Here is a 21680-nt window from a genome sequence, read left to right as displayed (position 1 = left end):
ACTAAATGAAACATTGAGCATTTCAATCAGATTTTCCTCTGATCTCTTAGCTCTGTTTAGCTTAGATCTTTCCACTACTAGGGCAGTTTCATATTCTGTGAAATTATTGAAATGAAAATTTTACCTTAACTTGTAAAGCCATGAAGAACCGCTTACTCTATATCACAATTTTTATATCAAGTAATGCTATAGCAACAGCTATAAAAGACATATCAGGAAAACTTACCTGATGACTTATCACACCCAGATGTCATTAATTTGAAAAGAAGACTAAATTACCATCTGAACAAAAGCTGTTGCAGCAAGATTTGGGACTATATTCCCTGATAGGAATCAAGAAAAGCAGTGGAAGAAGAAGGATGAGCTGAAACCACAGGAAGCTCCATTTATTATATTTTCCTTTCTCCCACCCTCCTTTATATTCCTCTCTCTTTAAGTGTATTTATTTATGGAACACCTGATTCCCTTATATTCTCAGCATAATAGGACATATATGTAAGAAGGTTTAGGTTTAAAGCTTACTACTTAAATCCTACTCTTGCTGAACAATCAGCAGTATATATTTTAAAATGTGAATTGTTATTTCCTCAGGTAATATTTTTATGTATGATGTTTGTCAGTTGTGTACTTTACACTTTTTACTACTTAGTTTTAGAAAAACTAAGCCAAAACTGCTGGAAGCTCAATGGCCATTGTTATGAGATGGCAATGAAAATTTTATTAAACTTTAATTTATTCAGTCAGTTACATGAGATAAATTTCCACATGGAAATGACAGACTAACATGAATAGAGAATTGGCAATATGTCACTGAATTTGTTCTATTTTCTGTAAGACTAAGGGTACCCAGACAACTGTCCTGGTTTGGGCTAGGATAGAGTTAACTTTGATGAGGAAGTAGGAAGGGGCACAGCATGGGCAGCTGACCCGGGCTGGCCAACAGGTATTTGATACCATACTGACATCATGCCCAGTACATATAGGCAGGGAGGTAGTCGCGGGCAGGGCTTTGGGAGCGCGGACTCAGCTGCCGGTTGGGAGCGGTCGTGTCGGGTCCTGGGCGGTGAGCAGCTGTGGCACACACCATTCCTTTTGTATATCCCCTCATTTACTGTTAAAACTGTTTTTTCCTGAACTTGTTTCTTCTTATTGTTGTTCTATTACACTGTTCTTATTTCAACCTTCGCGGGTTTTTCCCCTTTTTGTCTGGTTCCCCTCCCTGCTCCACTCAATAAAACATACAGAAAGCCAAATATAAAAACCAACCCAACAAACAAAACAGCTTCTGTTGAATGTAATTCCAGAAGCACTGACTTCAAGATGGTTGCATCTGTTTCTGAAGGCTCTGTGCTTGCAAATTACTTCAGATTTTTTGTTTCCTTCATTTTTTATTTTTTTTTTAACAAATGGAGGGATATTCAGGTTTCCAAATTACAGACTTCTGTATCATTTCAGATACTCTGAAGCATTCATAATTTCCTTACAAAGTTAACGGATATGTCACTGGACCTATAGGAGACACATGTCTTTTTGAGACAGTTGCTGAAAGCTAAGTGGAACACTTAGCTGTTTAAACAGACTCTAGACATCAATGTTTAAGCTACTAAAGTCCACCATAGATTTTTAACTACTAAACATCTTATAATTTCTTACTAAAATTTACATTTAATTGTTTTGTTCTTCATGTTTTCCAAGCATCTTCCCTTCTGTTTTCTCCTGATTTTCTCTAATATGATGAATTATTTTAAAAATGTGTCATCCCAAAATATTCCAGCTGAGACCTACCATACTTCGTAGAATGAACTGTTTCTCAAATATGCAAAATATTCACTATTTAGTATGTGATCTATTCCAAAAGAACTCGCTACTCCTAATACTACAATGTCACAAGTATTAAGTATCCAGTCCATTTCCTAGGTTGTAAGACTTGAGTGGGGAGACACTGTGATAGAACTTATTTTAATATTCTGTCCTTTTCATTCAGCTAAGGGGTCAGTAAACCATGGTTTCATCTCCACTATTTTTCTTCATTTTGCTTATGATATACTAGACTGAAAAAGACTTTTGAGGAAAAAAATATAGCACACATACTACCTTGCTACCAGAGCAGTAACCTCATCTATAAAAGGAAGATAGGCTTGCTAAAAGCTTCTTACTTAACTGAATTAATATCAGTTTTTGTGAATGTTTCAATGTTATCTCCTAGGTGCCCAGAAGTTGATCATTTGTTTGTTTGTCATCTGTTTGTTTGAAGGCGTTTTCCTCTCTCCCACACCCAACCAAATGGACTGATTAGTAGATAGTACTGCATTCTCATTTTTTCCCATTGGCTGAAATCTTAAGGTGTTCCTATGAGATCTGGATCACCTGAGACCAGAATCAAACCCATCTGTTTCAGGGCCCTGGTTTAGTGATAACAAGAGTAACAAATAGTATCTAACCTACATAAAGGACTGTGGTAGTTTGAGCCTGGCTGGATGCCAGGTGCCCACCACACCGCTTTACCCCCCACCTCCTCAGCAAGCCAGGGAAGGGGAGAAAATAAGATGGGAATCTCGTGGGTTGAGATAAAAGCAGTTTAATAAATAAGCAGCAAAGCCGCGCGCGCGGGAAGCAAAGCAGAAGCAGATAAGCTGTTACTCTCTACTTCCCATCAGCAGCGATGTCTGGCCACCTCCCGAGAAGCAGGGCTTCAGTACGCGTAGCGGTTGCTTTTGGAAGGCCAGAAATGAATCTCGCCTCCCCTTCCTGCTCCTTTCCCCCAGTTTATATTACTGAGCTGACGTCATATGGTATGGAATATCTCCTTGGTCAGCCTGGGTCAGCTGTCCTGGCCATAGACCCTCCCAAGATCATGCCCACTCACAGCTATTGGTGAAGGTGGGGGAAGGAATGCTGGAGGGACAGCCCCGATGTTGTGCAAGCGGTAGTCATAATATTGATATCAACAGTAAGCACAGCACTGCAGGAGCTGCTGTGGAAAATCACTACCGTCCCAGACCCACTACAAGAGCATCAAATATAGTAACTCTGGATGTAACTGAAGTGACAGACCAATGAAAAGAGAGAAAGACGTAAATGTATGTCCACAAATTGTATGTGTATGTATAAGGGGAAAAAAAGGAGAGGAAAAAAAAGAACCATCATGAACACAGTATTCTTCTCAGTGAAGTACTCCTAATATTTATAACTTGATGGAACATCTGCCTGCCTGTTAAGATGGACTTCTGGCTGCCCTGGTGGCCTCCATCTTGCCTCACTCCCTGCTTGAGGCTGCTTGAACAGGCTCTGTCCGGTTAGCCCCTCAACGAACATTTCCTGCAATGCCCAGCTCTCTGGCCCAGGTACACTGCTGGCTGAGAATGAAACTTCCACATGGGATTTAAGCAAAAGCTTAAATGTCGTAGCAATAATTTTGATGTTACTTTATATCTGAGCTTCTATCTGAATAAATGAGACTAAGTGGTGTGAACATAAGATTCTGGTGGGATGTTTTTGTTTGTGTGGGGTTTTTTTGTTTGTTTTTTGGGGATTTTTTTCTTAACAGCAGGTGTTGATAAATTTGAAAGGAAATATAATCAGTGAGTCAAAGTAGATAATTAGCTCACTCAGCTATACAAAGGAAAATCTAGGTTAAAGTTTTGTCTATTTTCTCAATAAAAGTTGAGTGACCTAAATAAAAGTTGTGTCTTCTGATGCTTCATTTCCTGTTGGAATCCTTTTTGCAAATTAGTAATTGCATACTCTTAGGAAAAAAAATAATTCCTACTTGAAAAGTTAAAATAGTCTAGAGATTCCGCTAGCGACAAAAGTTTGTTTAAAATGGGTTTATTTGTCCTAGCAAATACAGATTTTAGTATTTCTCTCCTTTAAAAATCGGTAACAGAAAAATTGCCAGAAGAGACTTGATTGGTCTTAATAGCTGTGAATTTTAACAGATAGAGGCAGAGAACATATTCTAATATACTATAATGTTCTATCATAATCATTATCTGCAAACATAGAAAGGAACATTATAAAGTCCCATAGGGGGAAAAAAGGTAGCTAGATCCTGCATAGTCTTACGTCCTGTAGACTTAGGTTAGACCTAAAACAACCGTTAGTATAAAAAAGAGATGTTCTTCTAGAAGGCTAGTCATTACTACAACTGCAATCTTAACAGGATTTGGGCATTTATGTTTTACTAGTTTTCTCTATAATGAATACCATGTATTTTGTTAATGTCACACTTCTTTCTTTCAAAATTTAATTGTCCTTTATTTATAAGTCTCTTCAATGCATTAATCATTGAATGAAAAATGTTAAAACAATGGGAATTTCTTACAAGACAAAATAATATGCCAACATCTTGAAAAAGGCAGTGGCTTCCCTATGGTACTTAGGTTCTGTTTTAATTATTCTCTACAATACTGTTTAATAACATTGATTAGATGGATTGATAATTCAAATACATTTTTTTTCAAAAACTGGAATTTACTGTACTGCTACTACTATGTACTCTGCTTCAGGAAGACAAGATTTGCACATACTGAAAACATTCTGAAAACACAATATGACTGAGACATAAAGCTTTTGCTTAGATATTAGATTCATTTAAAGCTAGAGTCTTATTTTGATTTACTCCTCCCTTGGGCATTAATCTTTGCTAATCTTAATTCTTTCAGAATCTGTAAAACTGAATAGGCATTCTTCAATCTCCCTTTTGGATCTCATTAAAGAATTAATTACTTTTAAGATTTTTGCTACTATTTATTACACATTTTTTTAAACAATCTATAGTTAAGTAAACTTCAGCAGCTCTGGAATCCAATGACATGAAGCAAAAAATATATGGTTTCTCCATAAACCATAGTTTACTTGAAAATGTGTAAAAAACCACTTCTCTACTCACGATCTAGGAAAAAGCACAGATTCTGTAGAGATAGTTGATACAAACATTTTTTTGTTGGCACTTTCAGAAGTGGAGATGACACTTAGGAATAAGTATATAAAAAAGTACAGAAACAAACAATACTGCATATCACATTTCTTTTCATACTTTCTCCTATATTTCTGCAAAGATTAACGACTTCTTTAAGTAGCAAAATGACTATTTGGTTTAGTATATTTTATGTGTAAAATGAAAGTGTTATGTTTTTTTAAATAATCTCTTCTGAGGGAAAGAAACTGGATTTCATATTCTCTCCTAGTTTGTTTTCTGACTTTGGCACTACAAAGTAAACAGAACCTCACATTTGACAGCTGGAACCTAATCCTAGTGTTATATACATGTCTGACTGTTAAACTTCTCCAAATATCTATATTCAATATTTTTTACAATAAGTATTACCATTATACTTCTAAGATATTTCTTTGGCTTTCAAGCAAATGTTTTCCTTGTATATCTTACTTGTGTTTTAAAGTTTAATATTGGAAATTTCCTTGAGAAAATCAATGGCTTCCCTTACTGTTTTACTCTGAAAAACTAATTTGGCTTTCTTGTCTCGAACTGGAAACTTGCTTCTTCTGCAAAGACTGTGGTGATTTAGCCCTGGTTAGGTACCAGATGCCAATGAAGCCATAATATCACTCCCTTTCCTAAACTGGACAGGGGAGAGAAAAATATAACAAGAGATTTGTGTATTGAGATAAGGAGAGGGAGATCACTCAGCAATTAGTGTCATGTGCAAAACAGACTCAACTTGGGGAGAAAAAGATTTGGTTTATTAGATGAGGGAGATGAGAAATAAAACCAAATCTTAAAACACCTTCCCCCACCCCTCCCTCTTCCCAGGACTCTCCTTCCTTCTCCCACCAGTGGTGTAGGGGATGGGGTTGCAGTCAATTGATTACAGATGGACTTTGCTACTGCTTCTTCTCAGGATGAGGCCTCATTATATGTCCCACTGCTACACTGTGGTGTCCCTCCCCATGGGAGACAGTCCTTTGTGAATTTCTCCAGCTTCAGTCCTTCCCATGGGGGCAACTCCTCACACTCTGCCCCAGCATGGATCACCCACAGGCAGAACGGTCCTTCAGGTACCGACTGCTCCTGCCTGAGTCCCTCACAGGATCACAAGTCCTGATAGCAAACTTACTCTGACGTGGGCTCCTCTCTCCCTGGTCCTGCCAGGAACTTGCTCCAATATGGGCTTTCCACAGAGTCACAGTCTCATTCAGGCATCCACCTGTGAGTGGATCTCTGCTTCCCTCATGGTCCTACCTGGACTGTGGGGATACAGCTGCCTCACCGTGGTCTTCACCACAGGTCACAGGGGAATTTTTCTTTCAGGGCCTAAGTACCCTCCCCCCCTTCTTCTTCACTGACCTCGGTGTCTGCGGAGATGTTTTCCCATTCTCACTCCCTGTTATTGCTGCAGTTTTGCAACTGCACAGCAACTTCTTCCCCTTCTCAAATGTGTTTTTCACAGAGGCGTTAACCTCAGCCACTAATTGTCTGGACCTTGATCAGCTATGGGATCCACCTTAGAATCGACTGGCCCTAGCCCTATCAGCTACAAGGGAAGCTTCTGGTAGATATTTCTTTAAAGAAGCCACCCCTGTAACTCCCCCTGCAACCAAAAAACCTGGCCCAGGCAAAACCACTACACATGGTACTCTAAGACAAGATTCTGAGGTCCTTCTGTTTAAAAATGCTCAATGTTGCATGAAGTGTTCACAAACTGTAATGAAAAATTGAATGCAGTTCACTGCTTAGAGCATTTCTTTAGGGATTAGAACTACTGTGTTAAACTCTTTTTTTTAAACAGGAAGTAGATGAAGGATTTTAAAATAAGTTTCACTTTTCAGATTGTCATCCTAACTATCAGCAAAAAACAAGAAAAGGGATTTTTTTTCTATTGTTCTGCGCTAAATGGATGACTCTGACTGGTGGGGCCTTCCTCGCACTTAAGAAGAATGTCTAGACAGATTGAGTCTTCAGTTTCTAAGAGGATCAAGATCTAGTCACTGAAGAGCAGTGTAGGTAATTCTTCATTCAGATTGTTGATTTCTGTAAGTTTTCTACATGGAGAAACCTCAAAATCTGTTTCAGGGCTACAGACACTATTAAATGTTAACATATCTAAAACAGATACTCTGATGCCTGGATAGCTTCATGCATTTAGTAGCTACGCTTCAGTCTTATAAGTCACAAATGATTGATTATAACCTACGAGTTTCAAATACAGCTTCTCATTGCCACATTTCATCATCTCTATGTGATGTGGTAAAGACATTCAACTTGATTTTTCCCAATAGAAATCCACAGCCCTTTTTAAAGATCCTTATGATGGCATCACATGAGTATAATTACCTTCTGTTGTCCCTACACAAAAGAAAAGAATCTCTGCCTTTTTTGAGCAAGATCATTCCACTTGCTATAATGTCTGTTAAGCCCTGTCTAGTAAATCTATTTTGAATTTGAAGAACTGACTAATATAAGGTACTAGTTTCCATTGTGCATTGATGAAAAGTCTTTTTTAATTTGACTACTCCTTGAAAAGTGAGATTTAAAGTAGCTGCAAACTGGGGTAAAGGGGTAAAGGCACAAGCTGGAATACAGGAAGTTCTACTTGAACATGAGGCAAAACACAGGCTGCCCAGAGAGGTTGTGGAGTCTCCTTCTCTGGAGGTTTACAAAACCTGCCTGGATGTGTTTCTGTGTCACCTGATCGAAGTGAATCTGCTTTAGCAGGGTATCAGACTGCATAATGTATAGAGATCCCTTCCAATCCCCAGAATTCTTTCTGTGAAAAAGCCCATTGATTCTTTTGCTTATTTGCTCCCTGTTTACTTGAATACAATATGCTTAAGGAGACTTCCAAACAGGACATTTGGAACAAGAATAGCCGTAAACTATAACTGAGGAATAACATCAAAATTAGTAACAGTGAATACACCAAATCGGTACAAATTTTTGATTGTGAATCCAGATCACCTTTTTCCTTTCTCAGAAAATACACTGTCAGTCCAAAACTAGTCCAGATCATTAAGCTAAAATCAATGAAAGAAGAAAGCAATTAAATATTTACTTGTAAACAGAATAGTCTCTGTTCACATCTGTAAATGGAAAAGCTGAATTAATAGTTACATTTCCAATGTAAATAAGTATCAGTGTAAATACCAGGTTGGTATTATTCCATGAACTGAAAACAAATATGAGTATGATTTCTATTTCACAGGCAGTATCTAACACGATGAATTTCTCAAGAGGAAAATGTTTCTAGCAGATTTTCAGAATAACTTTGTAAAATCAAGATAAAATCATTCTCATCAGTTAGGGACTGAGAATTCTAGGAATTAATTGGTTTATTCAGTAGAGTTCCTTTTGAACTTGTCCCTTCAAATAACTGCAGGTAACTTGAAAAAAAAGTTTTTCTTTGTTTTTTTGTGTGTGCAAATCCAGAAAATCTATATCACTTCCACACTGATCTTTGAACTATTTCTGTATACTTGCCATTGAGCCATTATGTTTGTGAAGGTTGATGACTCATCACTCTCAAATTTCAGGCACATAGTAAAATCTTCCCCTCCTGCACAGTGAGGGTGGCTGTGCTCCCTGCAGTCAAAACTACTTAAAAGAAATTCACTGAGGATAAAGCAACCCCATCAGAAGCATACGCTGCAAAGATAGATAGCTCAGATTACGTACAAGATGCTTTATACATTATTCTGAGATGTAGCATTTCTATCAGTTGTTACAGAGAAAGATGTCTTCTACATATATGCAAATTTTTGTTTATTTTATTTTCTTTCCTCTTGAGTTCATAAAAAATCCACCATCACAGCAACTACACACTCTGAAGATTTAAATGAATTTGTGTAATTAGTTTAGGAACTGTTTTGCCATCACTTTGATGTTTTATAGTACACATCAAAATGGAAAACATTGAAATTTTTTCTTTTTCACATATTTTCAGAAAGTTAAAATATACATCTTATTCCTCTGATATTCAGTTATGAAACTATGAAAAAGAGCTTATATGAGAGGCATCTATTTGAAGTATTTGGTATGTCTCCAATGCAGATAAAAGTTTTTCCTTCTGACTTTACCTGTAAGTTATATTACATTTTCAATTCAATTGGACTTTTGCTTATTCAATATTCAATTTAGTTTACCAAAATGATTTTATTTTTTTTAGTAATTTATGTGAATTTCAAACAGCCTAAGAAGTTCACAAGAATGATAATTTCCCAGAATGAATCAAATGATTAATGACAGTTACAGATTTTGCTTCATAAAATATGTCACTGACAATGAACAGTATTATGTAGCTATTTTTATCTGAACCTGTGTAACAATACAACTTTTACCTATAACAGTCTTTTATTTCCGTGTAAGAGATCTTGAGAATTGGACAGAGAGGAACTTCATGAGGTTCAACAAGGACAAGTGCAGAGTCCTGCACCTGGGGAGGAACAACCCCATACACCAGTACAGGCTAGGGATTGACCTGCTGGAGAGCAGCTCCTGCAGAGAGACCTGGGAGTCCTGGTTGGTAATAAACTAAACATGAGCCAGCAATGTGCCCTCGTGGCCAAGAAGTCCAACACCATTCTGAGTTGCATCAAAGAAGTGTGGCCAGTAGGTTGAGGGAGGTTCTCCTCCCCTCTCCTCTGCCCTGGTGAGACCTCATCTGGGGTACTGTGTCCAGTTCTGGGCTCCTCAACTCAAGAAGGACGAGGAACTTCTGGAGAGAGTCCAGCTCAGGGCCACCAAGAAGATCAGAAGACTGGAATATCTTTCTTATTAGGAAAGGATGCTTTGATTTGGGACTGTAGAAGAGGAGACTGAAGGAGGACCTCATTAACACTTACAAGTAAGTAAAAGGTGTATGTCAAGAGGATGGAACATCACTGTTTTCTGTAGTGTCCAGTGATAGGACAAAGGGTAATGGACAAAAGCTGAAACACAAAAAATTCCACTTAAACGTAACGAAAAATTTCTTTACTGTAAGGGTGATGCAACCCTGGCACAGACTGCCCAGGGAAGGTGTGGAGTATCCTTCTCTGGAAATTTTCAAAATGTGCTAGGACAAGTTTCTGTGTGACCTGATCTAAGTGAACCTGCTTTAGCAAAGGGATTAGATTAGATGGTCTTTAGAGGTCTTCCAACTCCTACTATTCTGTGATTTTGTGATTTCAGTCACAAAGCTTAGATCCAAATAATATTGTCCTGTTTTCATTTGGGATAGTTAATTTTCTTCCTAGTAGTTGGTATAATGCTGTGATTTGGATTTAGTGTGAGAATAATGGTGATAACACACTGATATCTTAGTTGTTACTAAGTAGCACTTATCCTAAGTGAAGGACTTTTCAATTTCCCATCCTCTGCCAGTGAGGAGGTTACACAAGAATCTGGAAGGGAGCATGACCAGGACAGCTGACTCGAACTAGTCAAAGTGATATTCCATCCACATGATCCTGTGCTCAGTATATAAACAACATTGGCAGTAGGTGGCAAACAATTGCATTGTGCATAACTCGGGTTTTATTTCTCTCTCTTTTCAGATTATCATTATCATTTTTATTACTGTCAATTATTAATATGTTTTTTTCTCACTAGCTTTACTTTTTTCTTTTTACAATTGTTCTCATCCTACCAGAGACAGTGGCAGGAGTGAGCAAGCAGCTGTGTGGTTCTTAGTTGCCAGCTGAGGTTAAACAATAAAAAAATCTAAATCTGTCCTTATAGGTGTAATTTCAGACCTGTATATAATAAATTATTTTCTCTTCCATTTAAAAATACAAGCAAGTTATGTCTGGATCATTTTAGAGGCAGAGCATAAAAGTACATTGAAATTATTTAAGAGAACAATTCATTAAATCTTATGATATTCCATCTAAACTTCACACTCTCAAATTTGATTCATTCAAGATTCAAAACAATCTAAGTGAAAGCTTATGACTGTATCATGGTTTGACATGATAGCCTTTTCTGGTAAGGGGGAAGGGGCTGTAAAGATGGCTCCTGTAAGAAGTTGCTCACAACTCTGAGCCAGACCCACTTCTGGGGCTGAGCCAATTAGACACCTCCACGATCACTTTTTAAGAAGCTGGAAGAGGAGGTATCTTCCTCCACCTTCTTCCTTCTCTGCCTCTTCTTCTTCTTCTGGCTGGTGGTGGTGCAAGGAGTAGGAACAGTGAGAGAAACAACCATGCAGACTCCAAGGTCAGTGATGAAAGAGAGGAGGAGGTGTGCTGTAGCAGAGACTCCCCTGCATTCTATGGAGAGAACTGGTGAAGCTGAGATTTATTTTCATTTCTTTAAGGACCCCGCATCAGCAGTAGAGACTCATTTTGATAATGATCCCATATCAGGGCAGAGACTTTTGCTAAAGCTGGTCCCAGACCAGGTGCAGCGATTCAATTCAAGGCCCCGAGCCAGGGACAGTGACTATGGCCAGAAGAGGGCGTGCTCTGGGGGAGGAACCCCATGTTGGAGCAGGGGAAGAATACCAGGAGTCGTCCTCATCTGAGAAGACAGAAGCAGCAGAGCCCATCTGTGAGAGACTGACCACATCCCCCACTCCTTGCCCCCTGAGCCATTGAGGGGGGAGGAGGTAGAGATATCAGGAGCAGTGAGCTGGGCCTGGGAAGAAAGGAGGGATGGGGGAGGGAGATCTTAAAGTGCTGGTTGTAATTTTCTCATCATCCTACTCCCTTTTTGCTTTTATTCTGTTCTGTTTCTTGTAGAATAAACTTTTCTACTTTCCTCTCTAAGTCGAGTACTGGAGTCTGTTTTGCCCAGAACTGTAATTGGCAGCGAGCTCTCCCTGCCCTCATCTCGATCTACAACAACCTTGCTTATCCTTTTACTCCCATTTCGCTGGGGCCTCTGCCATCCTAACGAGGGTGGGGGTGAATGGAGGTACTGAGCAAGAGACTGTCGTGGTGCTGCTGTGCTAGCTGGGCCAAACCACGACAGACTGTCACATGCTCCACTTTCAAGTAAGAATTTGATATATATTTTCATTTTTATTCTCTTGACTATTCGTAATATTGTTAATGTCATGAAATAATAAAATTTTATGATTTAAAAACAATTAAACCATCAAAATTAACACCTTGATTTATAACAAAGAGACTAACAAACAATTTCTGCGCCCTTAATTATGAATATTCTTTTTTGAGTCTTTGTATAGTGGCTGCATTTTTGGTACCACTCAGTGCTGATCATTCCAGTATTCCTCTGAATGTCTGCTTGTCCCATTTGATACATCTGCAATTGGTACATATCCCACTTAGTACTTTTTTAACACATCATCTGTCAAGGAAAGAAGAGGAAGGCAGGAACAGCTCAGCAAGCAATTGCTGGCAGAGAATGAAAGCTTTCATGCAACGTGAATTGAGGGTTATTTTGTGAGGTTGGCAGCTAATACAAAGTTTGGAGTCAAGAATCTATTATTTTAAACCATGAATTCAGAGGTTTGTTTGTATCAACCTAGATAGTAAATCCTAGTCATGTATGGTCAGGTCAGACATTACAGACTTAGATGAAAAAGAAAAGTAGATTTTTTATAGTCAGAGAGATAACTGTTGTTAATATTATTTTGTTTTAAAAACATAGATTTAAAGTTCCAGAGGTGCATGGAATCAGTAAGTATGAAATTTACCTTATGGGAAGAAATGTGTTATATTATGTTTGGTAATTACACACTGTTGTTATTTAACCATTAAGGACTGAACTCAGACCATCAAACTTGTTTTAATTTACCATCTTCATGTACACACATCAGAGAAAATGACAACACTCTGATCTGCTCCTACCATATCACTCACACAATTTATTGGTATTGATGTGTAAAGTGTCTATTGTTCTTTTTTAATGTATTATCTCTCTGCTCAACTTCAGAACATTAGAGAATAATTTAATTGAAATTAAGATAAACCAAATTCTTAAATATTAATAGCGAGACCATAACAACACTCATAACAACAAATTCCTTTAAGGTCCCCAAAGCAAAATTAATGCCATCTAGTGTGTGTGGGGGCAGAGTAGGGGATGGTGACTAATTCAAAGAATTAATCTGCAGTTCATTAGGAAACACTAATGTTACATTTGGGAATGAAGAAATTAGCAGGATTATAATTAAAAGTAACAAATGTCTTCATAAGCATCTAATTTCTCATCAAAGATGTACGATACACTGTGTAAGGTCATTAGGTAGGATTGTTGAATGCCATAAATCAAGTTTCAGTTGTGCAACAGATTGTGTTTATAATGTAACACTGTTTCTGAAGTGACATTATAGTGACCAAAGTAATTTCATAAGTGTCATCAGACCTGGAGACCTGCAATAGGAAATTAATGAAAGCACAATTTCTTTATCTTTCTAGATTAGACATCCTGCCCTACAGCTATATCCAGACACTACTATGAAATGAGTTCCCTGGTACAGACAATAAACCGCTTGATAGACTCTGAAGGAAGAGGTTAAAAGAGATCTTGTACACCAGGCTGTTTGGTCTCTGTCATAGTTTGTGTGTGTCCACACAAATGCAATTAGTGATATGAAAGAGGAAGAGAGGCAAACCAGTTGCCAGTAAGTCACTTTCTTTAGTCTTAGCAAAACTAAGGCTGCCAGGAGAATCAAGTTAGATATTGACTCCTATGGGGGCTTGTTAGGTTATACAGCAGACATCCTGCAAAAACCTTGAATAACAAACAAGCCTGTCAGGCAGAAATCATTATGATGCCTGTGGTTGCTCTAACCAGTTTATTCTGGCAGGGTCACTCGATGGGATACTATATAGAGCATGAAAGGGATTTAGAAGAGCTACGTTGCCTAGAAACCAACTGAGCCTTTTTATGGGGAAAAAATTCTATGCTCAAAATTCTTTGAAGCCTTTTCTGGTTTTAGGATGTTACAGACTGTATTTTAGATTCTGATTGCAAAGAGTTTTGTGGATGCTACAGGAGATCAGTTGTTTGTAAAACTTGTTTGATATACATTTCATGAATGTAAAATCTGGTAATTCCAGAAGCCTTACATGAAAGACTTGAAAGAGAAACATTTCAATACATTACATATGTACATGCCTTCTATGTCTGTTCTAAATTTGATTTGCACTTTCTGCCTCACTTTTATTATTTGTCAGTTTAAAGACTTACATCAATGATTCAGCTGTTTGCAAGATGCCAGGACTGACATACAAATAGATTAAAGTTTCTGTAGCTCCATAAATGTAGGTTAATGACTACTGTGCTTCTTATAAATGTACTCCTGACAAGATTCTCAGATAACAGTAAATATAAAATATCGTGATTTAAAAGTGACAGAAACATAAAGAAAAATATATTGAAATTACTTCTAAAATTTAAATATTAAGATATTATTTTCTGCTTTTTTAAAAACTGTATTCAAAGGAACTACAGAAGATTGGCATATAAAACGAGCAAGAGTGAACTACCTTTCAAGGACTAAGTAGAGACTGAAAGCTTTCTGTTTCAATGAAGTGAGAAGTAGAGATTGCTCTGAAATGACAACTAAATGTGCATTATGTAAGTAGATTTTGCAAAAGGGAAATTAAGACAATCCCAGTGAAAAAGTACTGTTTTCTTCAGTATTCTCTGAAATCCTGCACTTAAATGTACGTATTCTATGTCAAGGAAAGGAAAAATTGCATATGGCAACTGAGATGTTCTCATACATCTTACCCAAAACATGTAAACTTCATATACAATGAAGTTCTTTCTGATTCCCTTTTCTTTCAATAAAAAGAGTTTGCAAGGTATGATAAGACATTTAGACTATGAAGGTAAATTACATAGATGAAGGAAAGATTTGTGTATTGTAATAAGAATATATAGATATAATAATAACTATCAAATTACATTGTTAAACAACAGTAGTTCAGAAAATCCCCCTGCTTATACAGAGTATTGTGGTACTATCAAGTTCAAAATCCTCGGGGTCATTAAGGGTAAGAAGATCTTGAAGCAGGTCTTATTGACATTTGTAACTGAATCACCTTAAGACTACCTGGAAATTTTGTCATTTGAAAAAAGTTGTCACTTTGTTTATAACTTTAATATACTTTATGTATCATCAATATTTCCTTACAGATTAATCTTGTTTGAACTAGGTACCAAGAATTTTGCAAGAGCATTTGAGCTTTTACAGATACTTTCACTGGAATTTACAACTTGAGGTTGATTCCAGAACTTATTCCTTAGCAATCAAAACTTGTCCCTTTCACTATATTTTTCTCTCTATGTGTAGTTTGAAGAGCAGTATTTCTCTCTTTTTCACTCAACAAAACAGACTACTCTGGCTTGTGCATGACTGAGAGAAAAATACATCTGTTGCTTTGTAAATGGCAGAAATTAGGTTAATTTATAAGACAGACAACTTTCAAGCTTCAACTTAACTCTCAGGCTTGCCTGACAGATTCCTCTCCAGTTGCCTAGAATACTAGTTTGATGAAACAAAACATTTCATTACTTTAGAATACAATAGTATTTTTCTTTGAGAACAGAGAGTTATCTCAATAATAATGACACACTTCAAAAATTGCCAGAGAAGATCTTCAAGAACACACTCAATTTTTAACCTATTTATCTGAAAATAAAGATAGAAAATTACACAACTAATCTGGATTCTAAATTTGATGCTAAATGTATCAAATGTATCATTGTGAAAAATAAAGTACATTAAAATTTTTGAAAACTTCAACCCTTCTTCATATCACTTGGTCTGTTAACATAGCTTCAAATACAAGTATATATTTTTTAAAAAATTGTATCTCACAAGCTAATAGGTTAAAAAGAGATATAAATGATAAATGTCATTAATAAGCTGCTAATATACAACTAAATATGAAAAAGCCTGCCTGGTGTACACTTGCACATACTATGATTGTGGATGAAATTCAGGTCACTGTGCATACAAACGACACAAGGGAAAACCTGCCTATCAATGTTTAATGTCAACAGGCACGAAGTTAGGTACCAGTTTCAAGAAATACTGAACAATACTCAAGTTAAATCATTGCAGGGTTGTTTGGTTTAGAGAATAATTTGATAATTTGTTTTACCATGAGAAAAATACAACATTTATTACTCATGTCTTTTCATTCATGATTTGCATTAGTTATCAAAAATAAATATTTAAATAGCTTGTTCATGTTTTGCTTGCAAATCACCAAATATGTTATTGGTTATTCATCATTCTGTAATAAAATGAAATTGTAATTCTCAGTTCTTGTTTAGAACACTTAATACTGTATTATGCAAAACCAACAGAAAATTGCCTAATGACAAATTCAAGGATATCAGGAAAAGATTTAGTAACACCTTTCAGTTTATTTAGAAATGTATTTAAATCTATAAATAGGTCTATTTAGCTTAACTAAATCACAGTGTAAAAGGAAAAGAGCAGAAATGATGACACATTTAGCAGCAATGGAAATAGTTTAAGTATGTTGCACTATCTATCAAATTGTGTAAGTATGATAAGCTGAAAATGACCCATTCTGTATGCCTAGGTTAAGAGGTTCCTATCATTCAAATATCTGTAACTGCAAGTCATAGAAACGGAAATATCACTTGAGAGCAGACAGAATTTAAAAATCATCTTTAGAATGGTGGGATTTAAAAATAGCTTTCCCTGTGAACTGTCTACATAGCTTATTTCTCAAATACTGAGTTGCCCACATTCACCTATATCCTCAGAGGAATATAAATGTAGATATTTTTGCAGGTGTTTCATCTCTGTTCTGTTTAACATTCATCATTACTAATTATTTCTGTCACTCTCTTCAAGTAAGATAAACTACTTTGACTCCAGGGTATTTCTGCTCCATGACAGACTGAAAGATATTTACCTTCCCCAGTTTCAAGTATGTATGAAAAGTCACAAAATTTGCTCTTTCTCTAGACTTCTTCTGCTTGACCAAGGGAGCACTACAGAAGGGAAAAAAATACAGATTCAGACTAGAAAAGCAGAACATGTAGTGCAATCTGTATCAAGTAGGTTCTGTGACTAATAATGTCGCTATTAGATACTGATCACTTAGAGGGAATAAGGAACACTTTCATTCAAGCAGTTAGATGAATTAGACTGCAACTTCAGAGGAAAGAGAAGTGAAAACTTGGCTTTAAATCAGGTTTGTTTTCCAACAGACTTTGAAATGTCTCATTCTAGAAATAGCTTTATTAAATCAATATAAGGATATGAAAATTAACTATACAGATTTATAAAGTAAATTTATGTTTTTGCTTTGGTTTTATATTTGTTGGTTTTGATAGCCTATATGTGACAAATATTTAGGGCTAACTAAACAACATTCAGGGCACTGTGAGCTTTCTGTATGAGAACCTTACTTCAAAGGCACTATTCTTTTTTTCTCTAGGAACTGGGTGAGCTTTTTTCAGTTTTAAGAGTACGATTTCTAAACCATCAGAACTGAACTGTTCATCTTAACAGAATGTCAAGCTATAGATTTCTTAAGATCCTCAGTTAACATGCAAGATCAAGAGACATCAGGGTACTATCTTTGGTTGCATTAACCAATGTTTTATAAACCATAAAGACAAATTGTTTCTTATGCCTTCTTCACACTGAACACAAGGCTTGAACAGCTATGAACCTTAGAAATCCTGAAGAGTTCTTCACTCTCTTGTCATATCATGTTTGTGTTGAGTGTTAACCTGACCTTGCTTCTGATAAACTTTAAATAATTTTAATTCAAGGACCTTCCTTTGACTTGCCTGTTATATGAGTCTGGAAGACAACACACTCATTGGAGTTTTTGTGTGATGGCTGTTCTTATAGAGATTTTCTTGTGAAAAAGGTGACATACAGCAACTTATGTTGGTTGCTAGGCTTCACCTTAACAAAAAAACAAAACATGTCAGTCGCAACTTTCTATATTCCTCTCACTAAATATAACCAAAACCAAATTTCTCATAATGAAGGTATGAGTCAAAGGATATTTTATAGTGCAAAATGTCATTTTCTCAATTTAATATTAAATTTGTCAACTTTTAATTTGAGTTTACTTACAAGAGGTTTTTTTAATCTTTAAAAAAAAAAAAACACCAAAAAACAAGCAAACAAAAAAAAACCAAGAAAGCAGATTAAGAATTATGGCTTATATTTGTTCAATTAATAGCAATTTGAAAACAACTGTATCTACCATTTTTATATATCCCATCTTCAATCACAAGTGTTCCGACTGTACAGAAAGGTTTTACCAACAGAAAGGTTTTACCACATTTTTCTGGGGAGTGATAACTTTACTTCTAGATGACTGCCAAATAATTGGTCATCTGGGAATTGTATGCAACACTGTCTGCGTAGACAGCTTTTTTTAAAAAAAAAACAGTGTAGAAGGCAATCAAGTCCTTCCTTTAAAGGCACGATTGTTTTCTAATGGATACATGTCTTGAACAAGAAGACTGTTTTATTTGGTCCTACATTCTTCATTTGCTTCCTATGATCAGTGAATCTTGATTTACAGTCCAAGATTTAAAATTAGAGTATTACCAAGTATTTTATGAACAACACATACAGACATAAAAGTAAATAAGAAATAAAAACCTTCCCTGTAATATATTAAACAAAACAGAAATAAAATCCCCTGCATTTAAAGATTTAAAGGAATTTCTTAAATTGGTTTGAATAGAATGTGCAATTAAATAGAAAACAAAAATCTAAACATGTAAAAATTCCTATTAGTCATGCACAAGATACATTAAAAATGTAAAAAGTACCTACTAAAAATTCAGTAAAAGTGAAGCAATATTTCTAAATTTTTTTAAAAGGAAATACTCTTTTATATTATTATTGAATCCTATGTCCAACATGTAAGTCAAAAATTCATCTCAGGATAGGATGGAAATTTTGTTCTATGGTTAGTTGCCTAACTGCTACAACTCATGTGCATCCCATTATAATTAACTGCTTCTTAATTTTAAGATGCTTCCACACAATCTGCAATTTGGATGCTCATGTAAATTTTACTGCAATTACTGAGTGTTTTACCTGTGTTGTATTGACTTCCTCAATATCAAAGATTTGTAATAACATAGACTCAAAAATAGTTTGAATATTCATTTGAAATATTCATATCTCCTGCAAATATATAGAGACAAGTTGAAGCCACACTCTAGTCACTGTGACTGAAGAAGTTCAAAAGAAAAGAGTATAAAGTAACTACCAAAGAAAAAAAAATTCGGGTTCAGTAAACATTTGATTTGTTGTCAACAATGACATACATTACTGCATAATTTTCCACAATTAAAGCTTTTTACTTTAAAAAAAGATATTGCACATTGCAAAGTGGATTGTTGCTAGGATCCCAGAGTTAACCAAATGCAACCAGTGTTCATGAAAGTCATATAAAAGAGGTTCTGTGAGCACTTAGCACAAGATGAATGGAGGATAAATAATCTCAGCCCACATAAAATGAAAGAATTAAAAACAAAGTAAATTTCACTATAATTTTGTTGACAAATAAGAGACATTTTTTTGTATTGTGAATTACAGAGTGGAAAAATAATTGCAGTTTTAATTCTGACATGTACAGCCTGTAACAATTTCAAAACTAAAAATTTATAAATTTCAACATTATTTTTATTTTTAATTATTTGGAAATTCTAGCTATAAATCTTTCTAAACTTGTACATATTTTGCATTACATGTTTGCTATATTTGTTTCATCAATCAGAGAAAGAGATTTTACACGAATGATTATTGAGTTCTATACTAGTAATGATGTTTTGATTGCTTTTAATTTTTTGTTTAGTAAACAAATAATTTTTAATGGCTAAATTTTTAATAGAACATCTGAGCAATTAGATGTGAATTGGTGTATTCCTTTTCTTATATTCTTATCTATGTTTCAATTAATGATGCTTTAAATCTAAAAATTATATATTTGACTGCTCATGTGCCCTTCCTCCTTTGTAACTTTTGTTAACAATATTCTTTGATAAACATATTTGGACCAAACTGCAGTAAAGATGAATTACAATAATGATTAAATAAAATTATGCTGAAGTTTTCACAGGACAGCTAAGAATAAGTCTGTATATTGCAGTCTTTGATTATACCCAGTGTATTTTCTTCTGTCCATATGAGTGAACTTGTTTGTGGTCTTTATCTACTGTAGGCTGTCAACATTGTGCTTGATAAAACATTAAGCCATTTTGGCATTTGGCAGTGTTTTCCTTGTTGGTTGTTAGAATTCAAGGAAAATATTAAGCTGGACCATTCTTGACAGATATAAAGGACTATAATAATTCAAGTACTAGAATTTTAATGAATATTCTTTCAAATTTTTGAACTTCAGGCTTTTAGACTGTTATCAATTCTCATTTTTTATTCTCAAGTTACATTTTATAATACTTATCTGACAAAGTGACACCATAAAGATAAGAAGACCAGAACTGCAGCATGTGTACATAATAGTCATGGAAGAATTCTTCTTTAACAAATTTGTCCAGTTATCTTCTAAATCCATGGAGTCATTGCTACAACAAAAGACAGTAAGATGTTCCACACTTTCTTTATTCCTGTGCAATGACCAACTGTTTTATTACTGCCTTTTCAACTTTAATTTCATGTATTTTCCAGTGTCCTTGCACTGGGAGGACACTTTACAGAGTCATAAATCTACATTTGATGTCTCTATGCCACATATTAGTCTATAAAAATCTATCATATTCTTTCCTTATTTATCTTTTTTTTTCTATACTGAAAGTTCCTGTTTCAGTATCCCTTAAACAGAAACTTTGATTATCCTTATCCATCTTTTCTGTCTTATTCTGTTGTATCCTTTCAGACAGAGAATTTTGAACTGCATAAAAAGTTCTAGAAGTATCTGTGAAGAAGCTATTCAGTTGAAGTTATATAATGTCTTCTTTATTCCTTTTTAACAAATTTAGGGTATTCCTACAGTTAAGATTCTTCTCAGTTGCATATTAAATTTTCAAGTAAAGTTTGCTGCTAATGCAACTGATGATACACTAATTTCACTATCAGATTGAAACCATATCGATTTTTGTCCTCAAAACAATAGGAAAGAGGAATTAAAGGGAAGAAAAATGCCAGAGATATTCCATAAATAAATTTAGCATTTATAGTTGACTAATCTCCCCAATTTTGTCAACAATCTGGAAGTGTTACTAGTGGGGACACACAGTATGTAGATATTTTCTTTACAAATAATCAGGGGTTATAGTGTTCAAAACTATAGCTCAGTATTTATGATACTTAAAATGAAAATTTCATCAGTTAATATTGAACAAGTGAGTTTTTAAAATTATTTTACAAGTTTGTATATTCTTGACTTTTATGAGAACTTTTAAGTCACCTCTGTCATGTTTTGCAAACTTAATGAATATCATTTTTTGGCTACGGATAACTATTAGCAAACATGATGGAGGGGCAATACTATGGTCAACAGTCTACTGCTTTGCAAGTTCTTGTCCTATCCATCTCAGTCACTGTTTAAATTAAATTTAATGATATTTAATTTGAATAAAAATAAATGAGATTTTATTTAAATGGAAAACAAATGAGATAGTGGTTGTAACACTGAGAGACAGTAGAAAGCAGGACAGATTCTAAGCAGATCAATAGGGAAAATGTTTTCTTTCCATGAAAATATTCTTTTGTCTTTTCTGCTTTTAGTATTCTTGTTTATAGAAATTGCCTGTCATTTTACATCAGTAAGGAGATTATGAAGTT

The 21680-nt window shown here is 35.3% G+C and overlaps 1 long non-coding RNA gene across 2 annotated transcripts in view; it reads left to right on the top strand.

The window, feature by feature from the left end:
• Window positions 1-1006: 1006 nt before the first annotated feature.
• LOC133625637 (uncharacterized) overlaps window positions 1007-21680 on the top strand; it is a 46493-nt gene continuing 25819 nt past the window's right edge. The window contains exon 1 of one of the 2 annotated variants that reach the window (XR_009818936.1): window positions 1007-1063. This is a non-coding gene — a long non-coding RNA (uncharacterized LOC133625637). Of the gene's footprint in view, window positions 1064-14411; window positions 14486-21680 lie in introns of those variants that run through there. The other variant, XR_009818937.1, reaches the window with a different exon arrangement.

This window comes from Colius striatus, chromosome 6 (assembly GCF_028858725.1).
Source record: "Colius striatus isolate bColStr4 chromosome 6, bColStr4.1.hap1, whole genome shotgun sequence".
Classification (NCBI taxonomy): Eukaryota; Metazoa; Chordata; class Aves; order Coliiformes; family Coliidae; genus Colius; species Colius striatus.
The sequence above is the reverse complement of the archived record's forward strand: the minus strand, read 5'-3'. Positions and strand labels throughout refer to the sequence as shown.